This window comes from Acomys russatus, chromosome 8 (genome assembly GCF_903995435.1).
Source record: "Acomys russatus chromosome 8, mAcoRus1.1, whole genome shotgun sequence".
Classification (NCBI taxonomy): Eukaryota; Metazoa; Chordata; class Mammalia; order Rodentia; family Muridae; genus Acomys; species Acomys russatus.
The window spans coordinates 34252493-34270535 of NC_067144.1; the positions used below are offsets into that span (position 1 = coordinate 34252493).

Consider the following 18043-nt stretch of genomic DNA (forward strand, 5'->3'; position numbering starts at 1 on the left):
AGACCACTTGGAATGTCTGAAGAAATTTGAAAGAGGAATGCCTGTGGGGGAGGCAGGCTTTGCCACCTGACAGCGCTGAGTCATTGCCCAAAGTCTCATAACCTTACCCACAAAATGGCATCCACGAACATTTCCCAGCCTAGTGTGGTTGTAAGACAGTTCAAGTCAAGATGGTGGCCAGTGCTCAGTTCTTGGCAGCATTCACCTGTTTTAGATTCTATTAGTACTTAATGACAGTAACATTTCCAACACAGTTCTACTCACAGATGGAACGCACATGTGAAAATCAGCACTGTTTTCACATGGAACTGTAAGACCTATTGATTCCCACTAACTCGTGCAATCATGACAAAGAATAATGACACACAGCCTCTTACACAGATAATGTCCTGACTCAGTTGTGAGGTTTCAGGATCAGCTGCTATTTTCATCCCAAGCCATTTTGAATGAGCTAATACTTTACTTGTGTCTGTTTCAAGAGAAATTATAAAATAGACTGACGTAATGGCTCCATTATGCACATTAAGGGTTTGGATTCTGCATAGTCAATGAGTAGGAAGAGTCTGGAGTCATTTCAAACCACCCTCCTAATTTTATCTATCCACTTTCCATATAAGCTGGTAGGAACTATGAAACCACTAATCAGCCAGAAAATAGACAAAAAAAAAAATGCATTCACATTTGTTTCCATGTAATTTATAGAAGCAATGGGAGTTGTGCAGTGTTAGAGGGAACACTGGGAATTTTCCCAAATTGGAACATTTAACTAATAATAATTTCCTTAATTCTAGGTACCCTGGAACCATGGAGTAGGGATGTGGAATCAGGGGTAAGGGTTGAATTTGAATTCCAAGTCTTCCACTAACATGTATGACCTTGAACATGCTTCCATGGTTCCCACATTGAAAAAGGTTAAACTATAGGAGCTATCTCACTACTAATTGTGGCCTTTAAGAAAGTCTAGACAATTAGCATAGCCACCATATGTATAATGTGTTCTCACTGCATTTTTGAAATTATGATTCTGAGGACAATTTTGTGGGTCATTCCACTCAGAATTGAAAATGTCCGTAATTTTAGCTTATCATTAGACTCTGCGTGTATTAAAAAAGTTTTAAAAAGACAATAAACCATGTTCCACAGACATTAAATAATTATACCTTTCACTTACAAATTCTCATATTCCCATAAGTTCCACCTGATAACCCAAAACTTTTGGTGCTAAATGTTTTAATCATCAGCCCCTTCAGGAATATGTGTGAAGTCCCTCTGTGGGTGTGATTAAAATGCTGGATGCTGTAATGCCACTAATGGCTCTGGAATGCATGAGCAGCATTTTTCAAGGTTTGCAAAAATATTATAAACTACTTAATTTCAAGATCATTTTTAAAAGTATTAAGGATGTGATCTCTTCCAAAAGAGGTATAGTTTTAATGGACAATGTTCAAGTCTCAAGCCAGAAGACATTTGAGTTTTTCTACTTCTCATATCCAGATGCTAGCTAGGCTGTGGGCAGTGAGCAGGATCATAAGATCTTATGCAGTAGGGAAGCAGTGGGGGCTGGCATCACCTGTATCATGTCACACCCTACACCAGACAAGTGGCAGGGTCAGCTCTCCCACACTTGTGCCCTTGGCCTGGCTCAGCCACACCCATGCGACCAGTCACCAGGGACAACTCTACTGTGCCTTCTGGGCGAGGTGCTGGGCCTGCTCTCCTTGGTATTTATGCCTATGATAAATGGAGTCAGCTCTCCAGAAGGCCATATCCATTGAGGGGTCAGCCAGTTATGCACAGCACCTGGACACCTACACGGTCCCTGGCATGGCACTGACCAGGGACATCCCCATATTTTCTAGTGGTAATATAAGCTGTGGACATTGACACTGACTGCTGCCACTGTGTATCCATGAACTCAGACGCAGACTGCAGTGAGTGCTTGGACTGAAATCTCATAATGGCTGCAGGTGGCAGCGTTAGCCACTCACAACAGGCTACATTTCTCCATTCTTGAGTTCTCCAGTCCCATCTCCCATCATGCTGCTCAAGCTGCCCTGCCACTTTGTCTCCCATCTGACTATCATGTACTCACACATTTTGTTGGCTCCTGCTTCCGGCTGGCCATGCAGCTGAGAGACTCCTGGGTGACAGCCTCCATCCATGCTGTGTGGCGTGGCAGCAAGCAGGTGCCATGCACTAGAGGTCTATGGGCAGCGTGGTGGTCCACATGTCTCTGGCCTGTTTTCCTCTTCCCACATTGTGCTACCTGGATTTGGTTTTGTTTGATTTTTATGTGTCTTAGGCATAATACAGCTTTGACCACTAAGCCAGGCATCAAGCTAGGATGAACAAAGGACTGCCATCTGCTCTGCCCCTGACTGATATAAGAACAGCACCAACAAGGTGTTACCTTGCCCATTGCCAGGGGTGAAACACACACACACACACACACACACACACACATATACACACACAGAGAAATACAAACACACACACACACACAGGGCTATAAAGTATCTCTTAATCCAAATGATGAGTCGCAATCCAGATTTCTCTAGAAACAAGTGTATATCTTATATTAATAATAAAACGATTGCTGCTTGACCCTGTTTGTGAAATCATTCAAATGCTTCAGAAACTCATATAGCAAGGGTCGATGGCATGCTTTCACAGTTACATTTTTCTTCTATTTATAACAAGATACTCTTGGCATAAAAACACTGGAACTAACATTAGAGACTACAGTTTTATTTCTAATTCCAGCTTTCTAAAGGTGTTGGGTGATCTTTGTTCTCTCATCCATTTTCAGCCTTTACTACTTAATACTGTCTAAAATCCCAGAGTACCATGGAAATCATACAACTAAAAGTTTCTTCTCTCATGTTGCTTGTGTACGAACATTATTTATTTATTTTCTTAAAGTATATTTTATTAATTTATTCTTGTTACATCTCAGTTGTTATCCCATCCCTTGTATCCTCCCTTTCTTCCTTCCCTCCCATTTTCCCCTTACTCCCCTCCCCTATGACTGCGAATGAGGGGGACCTCCTACCCCTGTATATGCTCATAGGGTGTCCTGCAGATGTCGCATCAGTAAGATGTAGATAAAATGCTTAATCTTTATCTGGAGAATTAAGTGAAAAAAAAATACTGTATGAAGTATCATTGTGTTACATGTGCACTGAATTACCACTTAATGTTTATTCTTGCCTCTGTAGGTTTCTTTTTATCTTTATCAGATCCTTTTGACCATTGAAGACTGAAAAACGTGGTCTACACACCCATTTAAATGCTGGGTTTCAAGCCCGCTTTGCTCTCACCTCCGCGGGAAATGATTTCAGAGATCTTTCAGCTATGAAGAGCAATGGCTTTTTTATTCTGAGGAATACATTTATTTACAGAAAGATGTCAATCAAGATCACACTTGAGAGCTGATAGACAGAAGGACCTTTCAAAAGGACAGGAAGGGCATGTAACTCATGTCATTTTTAGATTGAGGTTCTAGGACACGCGGTTTGTCTAAAGGAAATAATGGTGACACCAAAACTATAACCTAGCCTCTCCCACATTCAGCTAAGGCTTTCTCTGTGGGGCCACCTTGTTGTGGAAAGCTGAGTCATAACCCATTTCTTTGATGAAAAAAAAAAGTCATTTGAAACCAACAACTCACTTCCTTCAGGTAGTTAAAGAAGTCACCCCTTTGAGTGTATAAAATGTGATAGAAAAACAACTACTCTTTCTTTTGAAAAGCAGAGGAGGGCGGGTACTTAACATATACTTTAACCTTCTGGTTGAATAAATTCTTTCAAAACTCTGTTGTGACTAGATATGCCCAGTGGGTTGGTGAGGGATGGTGCAAGGGTGTAGGGGAGGTTCCCATCTTCTCAGGAAAGGGGAAGAGGATGGGAGAGTGGGACCAAGAGGAAAGGAGGGAGACTGTGTGTTTGGGTATAAATATATATATATATTTGGAGTGAAAATTTGAGTGTCTGTAGCTAGGGTTATTTTATATCATGCTTCAAATCTCCCTTCACCTCCCCCTGTCTCTTCCTGTTTGTCTCCCTCTCCCTGTCCCTTACCACCCTCCCATCTCTCATAAATTCAATGTTAACATTGATGAATCTGGTGCATTGGTTCTATTTGCAGGACACATGTGCACGCACGAGCACACCCCCACACACACACACAACACACACACTAAAAAAAACCCACTTATATCTTGCAATAGAAATGCATTGTAAACAATTCAAAATAATGAATGAATAAAAGCTTTATTGGAATAAAATTAAATCACTGACATTTGGCAGAGACAGCTAGCTAAATTTTAGCCTTAAGTGTCACTCAAGATTAAATTCTCTGGCCTAGGTCTCTTTTGCTAATAAAGATATAATTCTCTGAGTGTAATGACTTCATTCCATTTAATTGATACTTACACAAAGAAATTGTTTCATTATTGCCAAGTAAAAGAGCAATAGCATTGCTTGGGCATCAACAATATGAACTTTAAACTCATTTGTCTGACGTGAATCCCTGGTTCCATCACTAGTTGACTGATGGCTTGAACAAGTAGGGCAGACACTCCCTCCTTCCATTTTCTCTTTTTGCAAAATAAATATGCCATTGATCTAGAGCTGTAGAAAGTTTAAATACAAAGCGTGTATATTAGTAATAAATTTTGGTTATTGTTTTATAATAAAGTTTGGTTACTTAAATATTTACTCTATAAAAAAATCAGCCCAGTCAGGGTTCATTTAATGCTGCACTAGTGTTTGTGAGATCTGTACCATCCCTTATGCAAGAGTAGCCATGAGCAAGATGGATGATGATTTCCAATTTCACATTAAGTGACATGGGACCATACACGCACCAGATATGATTTCCCTCAATTGGTTGTTGTAGCATATCTGAACTATACATGGTTGTTCAGAGTAACTGTAAGACCCACTGATAATTCCTTTGCAAACTCTTCCTTGCCCACACATTTGCTATGTAGTTAATGCCTGTGATTATTTGTGGCTCAGAGTTTAGTAGTCCTCTAATGAAGACATGGCCTTGGATACGATAGAGAAGGCACATAGGCAAGACATGCAATGTACAGGTTTTATATTTGAGAGTATAAACTATCCATGCTGAGGAAAACACTTTATCTGTACAAACGTGCCACTTCTCTCTGTCTCTATCTCTGTCTCTGTCTCTGTCTCTCTCTCTCTCTCTCTCTCTCTCTCTCTCTCTCTTCTCCTCTCCTCTCTCTCTCAATCTCTCTCTCTCCCTCTCTCTCTCTCCATCTCTGTCTCTCTCTCACTCTCTCTCTCTGTCTGTCTCTCTCTGTCTCTGTCTCTCACTCTCACTCTCTGTCTCTGTCTCTCTCTGTCTCTCTCTCTCTCTCTCTCTCTCTCTCTCTCTCTCTCTCTCTCTCTCTCTGTCTCTATCTATCTATCAATCATCTCCACACATGCTTTTCTCTTTTGAATCTGAGGAGTTACACAGCTTTCACCTCTTTACAGACATTCCAACTAAGATTGTAGAATGAAACGACTGTGGGAGAGGAAGTGTAAACTGTCTTCTAGTCTCCTTTGCCTATACCCAAGCAAACTGGAAGCATCCTTTTGCACTCTTTGCTCTCTGGAGAAATGGAAAATAGGTTAGGCACAAAAAGCAGACCCTGACTTTTTGCTGATGCAATGGCTTCTCGGTGTTCTGCTGCACATTTGAAGTTGGGGGTCGATTTAAAATGGAGAATTATATGAGTTACTTTCCTTCCTCAGCAACAGCAATACAGTAGCTTTGCTGGTTCTGTTACTGTTGGGGGTGGCCGTTACATTTGATTAATGCAGAGGAGTAGGTAGTAGAGCTCTGGGTATTTAAGCTCCTTCCCTAAAACAACAAAAATTGATTCATCCCATCATTATCACTAAAGTGCTAAGTTTTGAGATTATAAATTATTTCGTTCTCAACAGCATTCAACTTCTAATCGAGTCTGAAGTGGATGAAGCTGTCAGATTCAAAGATCTGGATAAAGGATGCTTCACAGTGTTGTGATGAGGAGAGTGAAAAGCACTTAAAATAAATGATCTGCCTAAGGGACTCACATTCATGATTGATTATTGATCTTTTGAAGGACTTGATACAGGGAGAAAAGTTTCTATATTAAATCTTATGTTCTGGAATACAGCCTAAGCATCCTTCCAAACAACTTGAACATTGTAGCACTGCTTTCCAGTCTTACTTGGAAGAGAGTCAATAATGAGAGTGTTGATGGCCCACATCTCTCTACTTCTTTGATGAGTCCTTCCCAGCTGGGTCTTGTTTCCTTGTTTTTCCACACCTGGCTATGCTGAAGTCTTGGTCCTCATGCCTGTTTGTTTTATTTTTACACTGTTGGAATATGAACCTCTTTCTATAACATTTTTTGTTACTGTTTTCCTCTGGATCTCTCCTGGCAGAAATGGTGAATGAATAGATTCATCTTAACCTGTCATTTACTCTGAAGATGTTAGTAGAGCTTGCTTTCTATTTCATAATTCTTCATCATGCATGTGTATGAAAACTTTCCTTGGTAACTGAAAAGTCTTAATAATGTTTTCTATATTATGAAATGCATTTCCAAGTCTCTTGTTCCATTGTCTCATGCAACATATTCAAAAGAGTATGTCCTGGAATGCAATGCTTTAAACACTTACCTGTACAGTAGCATGAGGAAATGTCACAAAGTGGAGACTTCTTTCAGAAATTCTGATGGATCCCTAGGACTCAACATACTTTTGAAATGTTAAAGTTTTTCTCCACTTGTATTTCTTAGATTTGCAAAGTCTATCATTTTATGGGACAGTCTCAGGAGTCCTCCAGCTCTGCCAGTCATGGGCTTTTCCAATAATCAGAAGTCCATGCCTCTTTAACTCAAGGAACTATATCATGCATACATATTTTTATTGGCATGCAAACTCCCTGTCCTATCAAAGGCTTGTTAGCTTCCTTTCCCCCAAAACTTCCTGTAAGTTGCTGTTATATTCATCTCCATAAAAATTGCCATTATAAAGCAATTATACCATCTCCACACGTACACCCAGCTATGGAGAGAATGAAATGAAATAGTGGGATGGTATTTCCTTGTGTTATCAAGGTTTTTATGGCTCACCTATTTTATGCATATGACTATGTTTACATCTCGTGATAAACCTAAGTGATATCATTTATCTTCTTTCTATAAAGAAGAAATAAAAACCCAGACATATTTAGGCAAACTACAATTCAAAGTCAAGCTGCTCTTACTTTAAGACTTCAGAATTTCCTCTCACTTGAAGGTGGCTACATTGTGCCATTTTGTCTAAACCCACACAACTTTCCTAGCTTTGTGTAAAGGAATTGTCCCTAAATCTCTGTCCAATTTTGTTTTGCATTCTTCTTTTCGTATTGTCTTTGAGCTGTATTAATCTCACCATCCTTCTAAAAACTCTATCCGTATGCTTTATCACATGTTGCCTCTTTATATCCTCATTGGAGTTTCCATTGCTGCAATAAAACACCATGGCCAAAAGGTAATTTGGAAAGAAAAAGGTTTATTTGGCTTGCACTTCTATATTGCTGTGCATCATCGAAGGAAGTCAAGACAAGAACTCAAACAGGATGGTAACTTGGAGGCAGGAGATGATGCAGAGGGCATGGATGGGTGTTGCTTAATGGCTTGATCTCCTGGCTTTATCAACCTTCTTGCTCAGCCTGCTTTCCTAGGGATGCCACCAGGCACAATGGGATGAGTCTTACCCATCAATCACTAGTTTAGAAAATGCTTTACAGACAGATCTTATGGAGGCACTTTTTCAGTTGAGGTTCCCTCCTCTCTGATGACTCTAATTTCTCTTTAAGTTGGCATAAGACTAGCCAATACACTTTACATAGAAGAGAAACTCATTTCAAACTAGCAGCTCACTGTCTTCTGTGGCCTACTTCATCCTGTACTTTTCTCCCTCATGTCTTCTGGGAACATCCAATTGGTATGTGTAATCATATACTGTATTACCATTATCTTTTAATATTTTTCTATGAATTCACAATGTTGTGTAGCTTACCTGGCGTGTGCTTTTGCATTCCAATAAACTATAGGCAGTTGAGGGAACCATATAATTTAATTTACAGACAGCGGGGTTTCTCTACATTTGCTGAATGAGTGATTATGCATGCATGCACAAATGACCCATTTTTTGGCAAGAAATCCAGACACATTATTAAGCCTTTAATTTTCTCTAGACTGATTCTTTTGTAAATTCTTCATAGGATGGAGGAACAAAGAGCTTTTGGTTGTTATTTTTTTTCTTTTAAAACATTAATAAAGAACTTTCTTTAAGCACACTGGAAACATTGATATTTAAAGGAGGCCTTAATTTTAAAATACTGGAAAGGGAGATTTCACTCAAATGGATTCCTTTCAAATCGGCCATTAAGCTTACCTAACCTCAACACTAACATTCCTCAGTCATATAATGAGACTATCTTGTTTGCCTTTAACAAATATATTTACTTTAAAAAACTAATACAAGATTAAAAAAACAAAAAAGAAAAAAGCTAACACAACCTGCTTAGTTTGTATATTCTTCCTTATATGTATATGTTTCAAATATACAACCAATTGGTGTGTTATTCCCTGAAAAAAAAAAAAAAGACTATTTCTTCTCTTAATCAAAGCATCAACCAAGGACCATGCATGGACTAAACCTAGCACCACTACACAGGTATAACCGATAGACAGTTCAGGTTTCATGTGGGTCTGCTAGTAATGGAAGCGGGGCCTGTCCATGACGTGAACTCTGTTGTCTGATTTTCAATCACTTCCCCCTGACAGGACTGCGTTAACAGACCACAGGGGAAGAGGACAAACTCAGTCCTGACGTGACTTGCTGAGCTGGAGTAGGTGGGTAAGGAGGCTCCTCTTTTCTGAAGACTAGGGGAGAAGAGAAGGCTGAGGAAGGGTGAAACTAGGAAGGAGAGGAGGGGGCTATGACCAGGAATAAGTAAACTAATAAAATGAATAAATAATAAGGTGAGTGGATAAATAAATAAATAAATAAATGGTAGGATTATAAAAATAAATAAATTGCAGTGTGGATAAAAGTAGCAACAGAAACAGAAACTGTTCATTGTTGAAAATCTATAAAGCCATATAATTTAAATGAGCAAGTTTGGATTTGTTATGAAACTCAGAGGGCTATGCACTCACTACCTGCATAATCTTAAATGCAGTGCTCTGTTCAGTTCATGTTTGTGCTGCTGCTGCTGCTGCTGCTGCTGGGGTAATCTCTACAGTGCTCTTTTTAGAGACAGAAAGTAGATTAATTTTTCTCAAAATCACAGGAGCAGGGCCAAATACATACAGACTGTTTTATGCTTACTAAATTAAATACCACAAAATGTGGTTTCTCTTTGTATGTAAAAGAATTGGGCACTACACAGAACTGAAAATGAACCATTTGAGACCCCTCAAAAATTAAAACTCAATTTATCATATGCTCTAGCAATGTCACTTCCAAGTACATCAGAAATAAAATCACTACATTAGTGCATGGTGTCTGCACCCGCATCTTCACTGCCTTATCATTAACAGTGGCTAAAACACAATGCCGAAGGAAGTATACACCACCAAATTAGTAAGAAGAAAAATGTATCCTGGGATATTATTCAGTCTTCAAAGAAGAAATTCTTCTAGTTCTTCCATCTTCGGCAATATGAGTGAACCTGGGGTGAGGGGTATTTTGTTACGTAACTAAGCAGATTTTGGAATGATAAATACTTTCTAATATTATCTCAGAGTAGAATTTGCAAAAAAAAAAAAAATCAACTTAGAGAAGCCATTATTTTTTAAATTGGATAATATGATCTGAATTTCCAACTTTTCCTAGGGGAAAAAATTCAGATTTTCAGCAGTGGGCATTGAAGGCTCCATGGCAGCATTAGCCTGAGGCTAAGGATAACTGTCCCCTGGGATCTAGATGGATCTCAGGCCCTCCTGTTGCCCTTAGTTCCTACCCAGCATTCCTTCTTTATGCTGGTACCTTTTATATCCCCTGAAGGCACATGCATGTGTGACACACATATTCACTGTTCAAAGAACAAATGTCTCTGTAAGTACAGAAGCACAAGAAAATGAAAGGAATGCAGCCTCTCAAAGAAGACAAGTGGCTCTGCAAAGTTACTTCTTTTGTGGTTTGATCTGTTGGATTTAATCAAAAGTGGTGAATATATACATATATTTCAAATGCACACACATACCTGTGTGTATATATGAAAAAATATACAGAAATCACCTTTCATCTTGACCCTAAAACTTGTACCTTTAAATTTCCTCATTGTAAATAAACATACTCTTTTCAGGATGTGTTTTAAGATATCTGTGTAGGTGCCCAGCCATACATAATGGTATGACAATACACTTCCTAGGTCATGACATTGTTTGACAATACTATTACAGCTCATTCCACTTAAGTGCATGCTAACCTGTATTCTCATTCTGATAGAAGCATAATACTAAAATGCAAATTATACTATACAATGTAGACATTGTATAGTATACTTATATTTTTTCCTTATAAACAGAGATTGGTATTTACAAACAATGGTGTTACAGTCACCTCTTCTTTTCAGTGCTGGTTTGAGTTCAGGGCCTCACAAGTTAAACAGTACCCTGAGCTAAATCGGCTGTCTCTATGATAGTCTACACAATTCTTTCTTGTTGCCTATTTGCCAGTTTGTCTGTAGGATAAATTCAAAGAAGAGATGTTACCAGGTCAGTGTCAGTGCATTTTTAGCGTTTGATTAATACAGATGATCAAAGATTAATCGTAAGTGCTAGTGAAAAGTTGATACCCTGTCTAATAAAGTATAGCTATGCTCAGATGCTTACACAAAATGTACAGGTCATTTTTATTTATTAATAACGTTTTCCTGAGTTACATTCATTCTATGTGAAAATTCAAGCTGAGAGAGAGAAAGGGGCGGGGAGTGGAATATGTACCCACTGTTGTCCTCCCTTGCTATACCTACAGGAATCAAAGGCAGTAGGGCTGTCTCTGCAACTTAGACCAAGCATCTTCTACTAATGAAAGTGACAACAGAAGGAGACCTCATCCTCATCCCAATCAATTAGATGCCTAGAGAGAGCCAAGAGGAAAAGAAACAAAGCTATTTGCCAGAGCCAGCAGAGGCGGGAAGTGCTCTGGGCTGAGTTCCAGCTGCAGAGTGGCTGTGAAAAGCCTCAAAGGTTTCAAACAACAGTTGGCAAAGGGGCAGACTCCTGTGCAGCAGGATGTGCTAGTACAAGGAGTCTCCACTGCTCTTTGTTGTTAAGGGATTTAATCCTACCCATAGCAGCTTTCTTTCTTTTCACTTCACTGTATGAGCTAGGAGACAGAACATGATGTATACTGACTAACTTCCTAGAGAAATCTGTAGAAGCTGCTCCATCAGAGCTTGCTTTAAGTGACCCCAAGAAAGCACCACTGACAGGTCATTGAGCTGTAAAAAGGCCTCCTTTTCCCTCTAGAATCTTACTTCGTTAACGTCTGTATTTGAAAATGTATATAGTCTTTTAATGGCATAGATTTAATATAAAATTTAATCTTTGTTCTTGCAGAAGGCATGCCCTATTATTAAAGAATATTGACAACCAATGGGCAAATATAAACAGAAATTAATGGATTCAGCTGTTTAAAATCTATACAATGGAGTAAAGAGCCAATAAATTTATTTCCATTAAGGATTTTATGTTCAGTAAAACCAGGGGCCAGTATATTGTGATCTGAATGGAACATAATTTATGAGTGGTAAAAGCGAGGCTATTTGCAATCGCTTCTCCTTGTGGAACATTTGCAGTTCTCAAAACCCTTTCACATACCCTAACTCAAGCAATTTAGTCCCAGCAGTATGTTTTGCAGAACAAATGGTAAATTTGATTCACCCAAGGTTATCTCAAGTCCCTTTGCAAAAGGTCATACCATAAGTGAAGTCAATAAGAGATTGTGAGAGTCAGAAAATGAGAGACAAGTGTATCTCACGAAAGATCAAAGATACAACAGGCCAAGACCTACACTTCTGTAGAGTTCAAGGTTAGGGCTGTTTGTGCCAGGTTGGCTTTTATTTCCTGTCTTCAGAGGGAATGTGTATTATTTCTTATAAGGTGTTTCTCTTGCCCACTGTGTTTTTCAGTAAGGGCCACGATGGCTCCAGGGACCCATTGTCCTCAGGAAGAACATTTCCCTCACACTGAATTGTTTTCTCTTAAAAAGCAATTAGCCATACACAACTGACTTTAGTAAAGGAATATTACTTCTATTTTGAAAAGAATAAAATGTATATGAAAATCTACAATTCTAATAAAGCAGAACCTGAAAGGGAGTGCAGGTGATACTGTGTGCTCTGGTTAGCTTTAACTGCCAACTGGACACAACTTAGAATGCAAGAGAGTTTTATTTGTTGGGGGGGAGGGGCTTAACTGTTAATTGATGAAGGAAGGCCAGGCCCACTATGGGTGTCACAATCCCATTGGCTGATGGCTGTGAATTATATTAGAAAGTGGCTAATATATTCCTGCCACTCTTAAAGCAGCACCCTCATGGTTTCTGTTACACTCTTTCAGCTGCAAAATGAGTTCCTTGGCCAGAGGTAATGCTCCTTAGAAAAGCAAACAGGCCTGCCTTCCGGTCTTATTTCCTGCCTTAACTTCTTTTAATGATGAACCATGACCAAGTCTTATCTTGATTTCTTTCCGTGACTTCTCTCAGTGATCGATTGTGACTTGGAATTACAAGCCAAATCAACCCTTTCATTAAGCTGTTGTATTAGTTATTTTTCTGATGCTGTGATAAAATACTACACACACACACAAAAAATAAGTTATGGGACAGACAGTGCTAGAAGGATAGAGGCTATGACACCTAAGAAGGTGTGACAGGAGGGGGCAGTAGCTGCCATAGAAGTCAGGAAGCATGGAGATCACATTTCCTTTACACACAGGAAGCGGGAAGAGAAAACAGGAAGTAAAGCAGGGCTGCAAGCCCACAAAGCTCTCCACAGTGGTATGCTTAGTTCAGCAAGGCTCCATCGCTTAAAATTGTACCTTCCCAAATAGCACCCCTAAAGGGGGACTGAAGCAAGTACCCAGATACACAAGCCTAATGGAGACATTTCTCATTCAAATCACCACATTTGCATTTGGTTAGAATATTTTATTATAGAAACAGGAAGGAAAGTAGATCAAATATTATCTGTACAAAATCAACTTTCTGTGAAATCAGGAAAATTACTAACTGTGTAATAGTAATAATTGTGTAACAATGTGAAAAAGACTACTCCCCAAAATGCGATACTCCAAGAATGATTCCCTTAAGCTTAACAAGTTGACCCCCAAATTAACTATAGAGTATTCAACTAAATAGAAGATTGATATTCTCCAAAAGTATAAGTATCATAAAACATTAGGGTTACAGAAATAAGGAAATTAACAGGTATAATTAAATTCCATTTGGGATCCTGAGTTCAATGTTTCTACAAAACAACAACCAGACATATTAGCAGAGAGGCTTGTACTAGTCCAAATACCCAGTTTAGTTAATAGTAGTTTACCAATACTAAGTCTTATTTATAATATTCATATTACTGGTTAAGTTGATGCAAGCTTTGGGGGGGGTGCTAGGTGAAGGATATTCAAGAACTATTTACTGAGGAGTATTTCAGTATACATTTGTTTCAAATTAAAGAGTAATTAGAATGAAACTGATGTTTTCAAGTGCAGCACACACAGAAATATCATTAGGAATCTAAGATAATTTCTCCTTTCTCTTATCATCCTCCATACATGTTCTGACTCTAGGCCTATCCAATGCTAAATTCACTCCACTATGCCTCAGTTCCATGCATCTCATCCTCAGTTATCTTCTCTAGAGGTTGTTACCTGGGCTTCCTTACCCTGTGGTCTCTAAGCACAATGCCAGTAAGAAATCAAAGACTAGGAAGTTAGTAAAGTTGTTCCACGTGTCTTTTCATTTTAGCTTGAGTTCTGTAAAAACCTAATTTGTTCCAAGATTCCCCTGACAGCTCGTATAGAACAACCCAAAGCTAAAGCTGTAGTCACAGCACTTTTTTATGCCTTCGCTCTCCCTCCTTCATATTGTCAAGTCTAGGCATGATAACTGTTGTTGCAGCTTCCTTTATGCTAGTCACACTTTGCTGAATTCCCAGCTATTGCATTTGCAAGAAGCATTTCACTCTTAGGTAAATCACAAATTATGCATAACCTGTGTGTTACCAAACAATCTGTGCAGTCACAAGCATCATGCCTTTTCTCTTGTAGCTAGGAAAGCAAGAATGTGTGGTATGTACCAGAAAGGAGAAACAGTATCTCCTATACAGGCCCTCAGTTCTGACTATCTCACCCACTGGCTTCACTGCAGTATGCATCCGGCCCCTGGTGAGTACTCAGTATTGTTCAGCTAATTTTGGAAAGCTAATAATGTTCTTCCATATTAAATAGCTTATACTCATCCTTACTTTGCCTCTAAGCCCACAGCTACCCTCCACTGTGCCTCCAAATCTTCCTTCCTCACCCACTCTGCATTAGATGAATCATAGTTTACTGTATCCTCTTCGAATAATTGAATTTCTCTCCTTGATTAATTTTTCCTTTTCCATCTTTACCTTAGAAAATTCCTCTCTCTCTCTCTCTCTCTCTCTCTCTCTCTCTCTCTCTCTCTCTCTCTCTCTCTCTCTCTCTCTCTCTCTCTCTCCACGGCCGCTAGAGGAACCATTCAAGTTATTAAACCCAGACTGAATAACTCCTCTTACTAGAACTCTCTTATTCCTGCAGAGGAAAACCTGTTCTGGGTCTTTCCAATGCCATGGAGTTCCACAAGCTCTGCTCCCTCCACGTTTCACCTCTCTGACCTTGTCTAGAATGTGTCCTATACTCACTGTTCATCCATACTGGACTCATTGCTCTTCCAGGATATTAAGTATCTTCTCTCCTTGAGGGCTTTTCTTGTATCTTCTGCCAGCAACTTTCTCTAACAGATTCACTTCTTGGCCATTTCTCTTACTTCTTTCAGTTGTTTGCAGATACCAATTTTTTGCTGGTATTTTATACCAGGTTGATAAAGTAAAACAATCTCTGTCCTCCTCACTGGCCACTACCTATTCTGATTTTTTATATTTCTAGCTATAAAATATAACCACTATTTATGCTTTGTATGCTATGGTTAGAACTTCATCCCTAGTGCAGGCTTCTTTAGAGGTAAGGCCTTTAGAAAGGTTACAAGAGTTTGGCTTTCATGGATGGATCAGTGCCATATCCACAGAAGAGGGAGTTGTTGCAGGATTTGGGCTATCTCTGTAAGGTGCCCTCATAAGTGCAGTGTCACCATGTGATGTCCTAATCATTCCCTAACTAAGAAGACCTTTATCTGATGTGGGAACTTTGGTTTTGGACTTCCAAAGACTCCAGAACCCTACAAAATAAATGTGTATTACCTAAACACTACGCAATCTAATTTAATCTGTGATGACATCACATAATAAAGTCGAGATGCATTTTACTTATATGTAAAGGATTACATTTATACACTGTGTATACACATATGTAGCTCTTTCCCTAGGCTATACTACCCAAAATATCCTAGATTTTGTTCAATTTTATATCTTTAGTGGCCAGAAAAGCCTATCATACATAGAAGACAATACATGTCACTGAAATTTTTAATTAAAATATCAATTAGATATACATCTTGACAAATGTTTTATTAATATATACTGGGATTTGAGAAGATTTCTTCATTGGATGGATGTAGAGAGATTGTACAGGAATGGTTCCATTGCCTAGCAAAGAAGCTGCATAGAAAATAGCAGTAAACCCTTAATTCATCAAGCATTCCTTCAACATTCTTCTCAGAAAGCAACCTGTACAGAAACTTCCTCAGACAGTCAGAGACAAGTTTTATGGACACAGTATATAAATTTTTATTGATAAGTAAGCTAAAATGTAAGCAGGAATGCTTAATGATACCCCTGGCTACAGCAGCAGCAGCACAGGATGCTAGCTTACCATATTTCATACATGGCTGACATGTCAGCTACCACACTTCACACTTGACTGAGGAGCTATTAAAACAATTACTGGGTCATTAACAAGGACTTTTTTTAAGACTGGTGTTGAAGCCACACACTAGGAAAAAACTTGCATTGTAAGCATATTATCCCACAGCTTGACCTGGCTCTGGACAGGTGTCAATTTTAAGTTGTGGGTTTTATTATTTTTATTTCTGGGATTGATGGAGGCAGTCCCAGAGGTGGGTAGAAAACATATTTAGGGTCCATCAGTACTCCATACATTGGTGTATAGGCTGGAAGAAAAAAAAAAACACCACTAGAATGTCTTTCCTTATAAATATCCATATTTTGCCTGTTCAGAGAAGAAAAGGGGAAATGACAAAAGTAAAGTTTCTCTCTTGTATTTTGGGGGATCCATGGATATGACTCAGTAAAAATTTCTACCACGTATCTTAAGAATCATTTGTAGTACGTACAGCCTCCTGAACCTTAGACACATCTCCATGTGGTCTTGTCTTTCTGTAGCAGAGCTAACTAACTATTTTGCTTATCTCTCTTGAGTCTCTAGCCTTCTTCTTTCTCACTCATTTCCAAATGTTCACCTCCTTCATGCAGCCTACTGCTATCATAAAACTCCCTCTCGACAATAGCACACCTGCGTCCCAATCACTTCTCTTCCCCAGAGGCAACTCTATCCCATCCCATATAAGGAGGCATAAAGAAGAAGATAACCTACTCAAACTAATTTACATGGATTATAAATTATTAGTAGGCCTAACTAATGAAATACTCATTAGCATTTTCAAAAAGAAGGCAATGCAAATTAATTAAATGTTTCACAACCCTCCTAGCTCTGAGAAAAACAGTTCCGATATGGTGTGTGTGTGTGTGTGTGTGTGTGTGTGTGTGTGTGTCTTTCACTAAAACAGAAATTAAATACATACAATGAAATAGAGGCCAATTAATGATTAAATGCAAAGCCAAGCAAAACCATTATAAGCATGTTTCCTTCTTCTGCACCTCCTCTAACCACTAGCCTAAGTAGTGGTAGCCTTCTCAATACCATGGACATATAGAAAGACAGCTGAATACACATGGCAGAGTGGCTGACTGCAGTGTTCCTAGGACACCAGCGTCTAGAGCAGTTGACTATTTAAAGTGAAGCACTGTGGAGGCATTCTGTGCCCTTTACACTCTTCACATAGCATTTTCTCACAACTTTGTTATTCAGTTGAGACACTGAAGAGAAATGTCTCTTTGTTTATTTAAATAATAAATAGCAGACATAAAAAAAGAACAAATTTATGTCATCCAGGAAAATGTATACAACTGGAAAGAATACTAAACAAATTAGGCCAGCCTTCTCTGAAAGAAAAACATCTGTATTTTCTCCTAGTCATCACTCCTAGAGTTAACATGGATACATAAAATGCCATGTCTACACATGGAATTAAAGTAGAATATTGAGAGTATGTCCAGCCAATACCTGACCCAACCTGAGACCATCCGCACAGGAGAGAACCAACCCCTGACACTATTAAAGATACTCTGCTAGGCTTATAGATGAGAGCCTCGTATAGCTGCCCCATGAGAGGCTCCACCAAATAATAGAGGATCTAAATAGATGCTCAGACTCAGGCAAACATTGGGTGGAACTCAAAGAGTCTTGGGGAAGAGTGAGAGTAGAATGACGCAGAGGGGACAGGAGCTCCACAAGAAGACCAACAGAGCCAACTAACTTGGGAAGGGGCGTCTTGGGGGGACTGATGCACCAATCATGGGCCATACATGGACTTGACCTAGGCCTTCTTATAAATATGTACCCAATGGGTAACTTACCCATTATGTGTGTCCCCTGGAAAGGAGAGAGTGGGCTGTCTGACATGGACTCTGTTGCCTGCCTTTTGATCGCTTTTCTCTGGAGGGGCTGCCTCACCAGGCTACAGGGGGAAAAGATTAG

At 39.2% G+C, this 18043-nt stretch overlaps 1 non-coding gene across 1 annotated transcript; it reads right to left on the bottom strand.

The window, feature by feature from the left end:
• Positions 1-2289: 2289 nt before the first annotated feature.
• Positions 2290-2430, bottom strand: LOC127193455 (small nucleolar RNA SNORA48). Its single transcript, XR_007831110.1, has one exon. It is a non-coding gene; the product is annotated as a small nucleolar RNA SNORA48 (small nucleolar RNA).
• Between the last annotated feature and the right edge of the window lie 15613 nt (positions 2431-18043).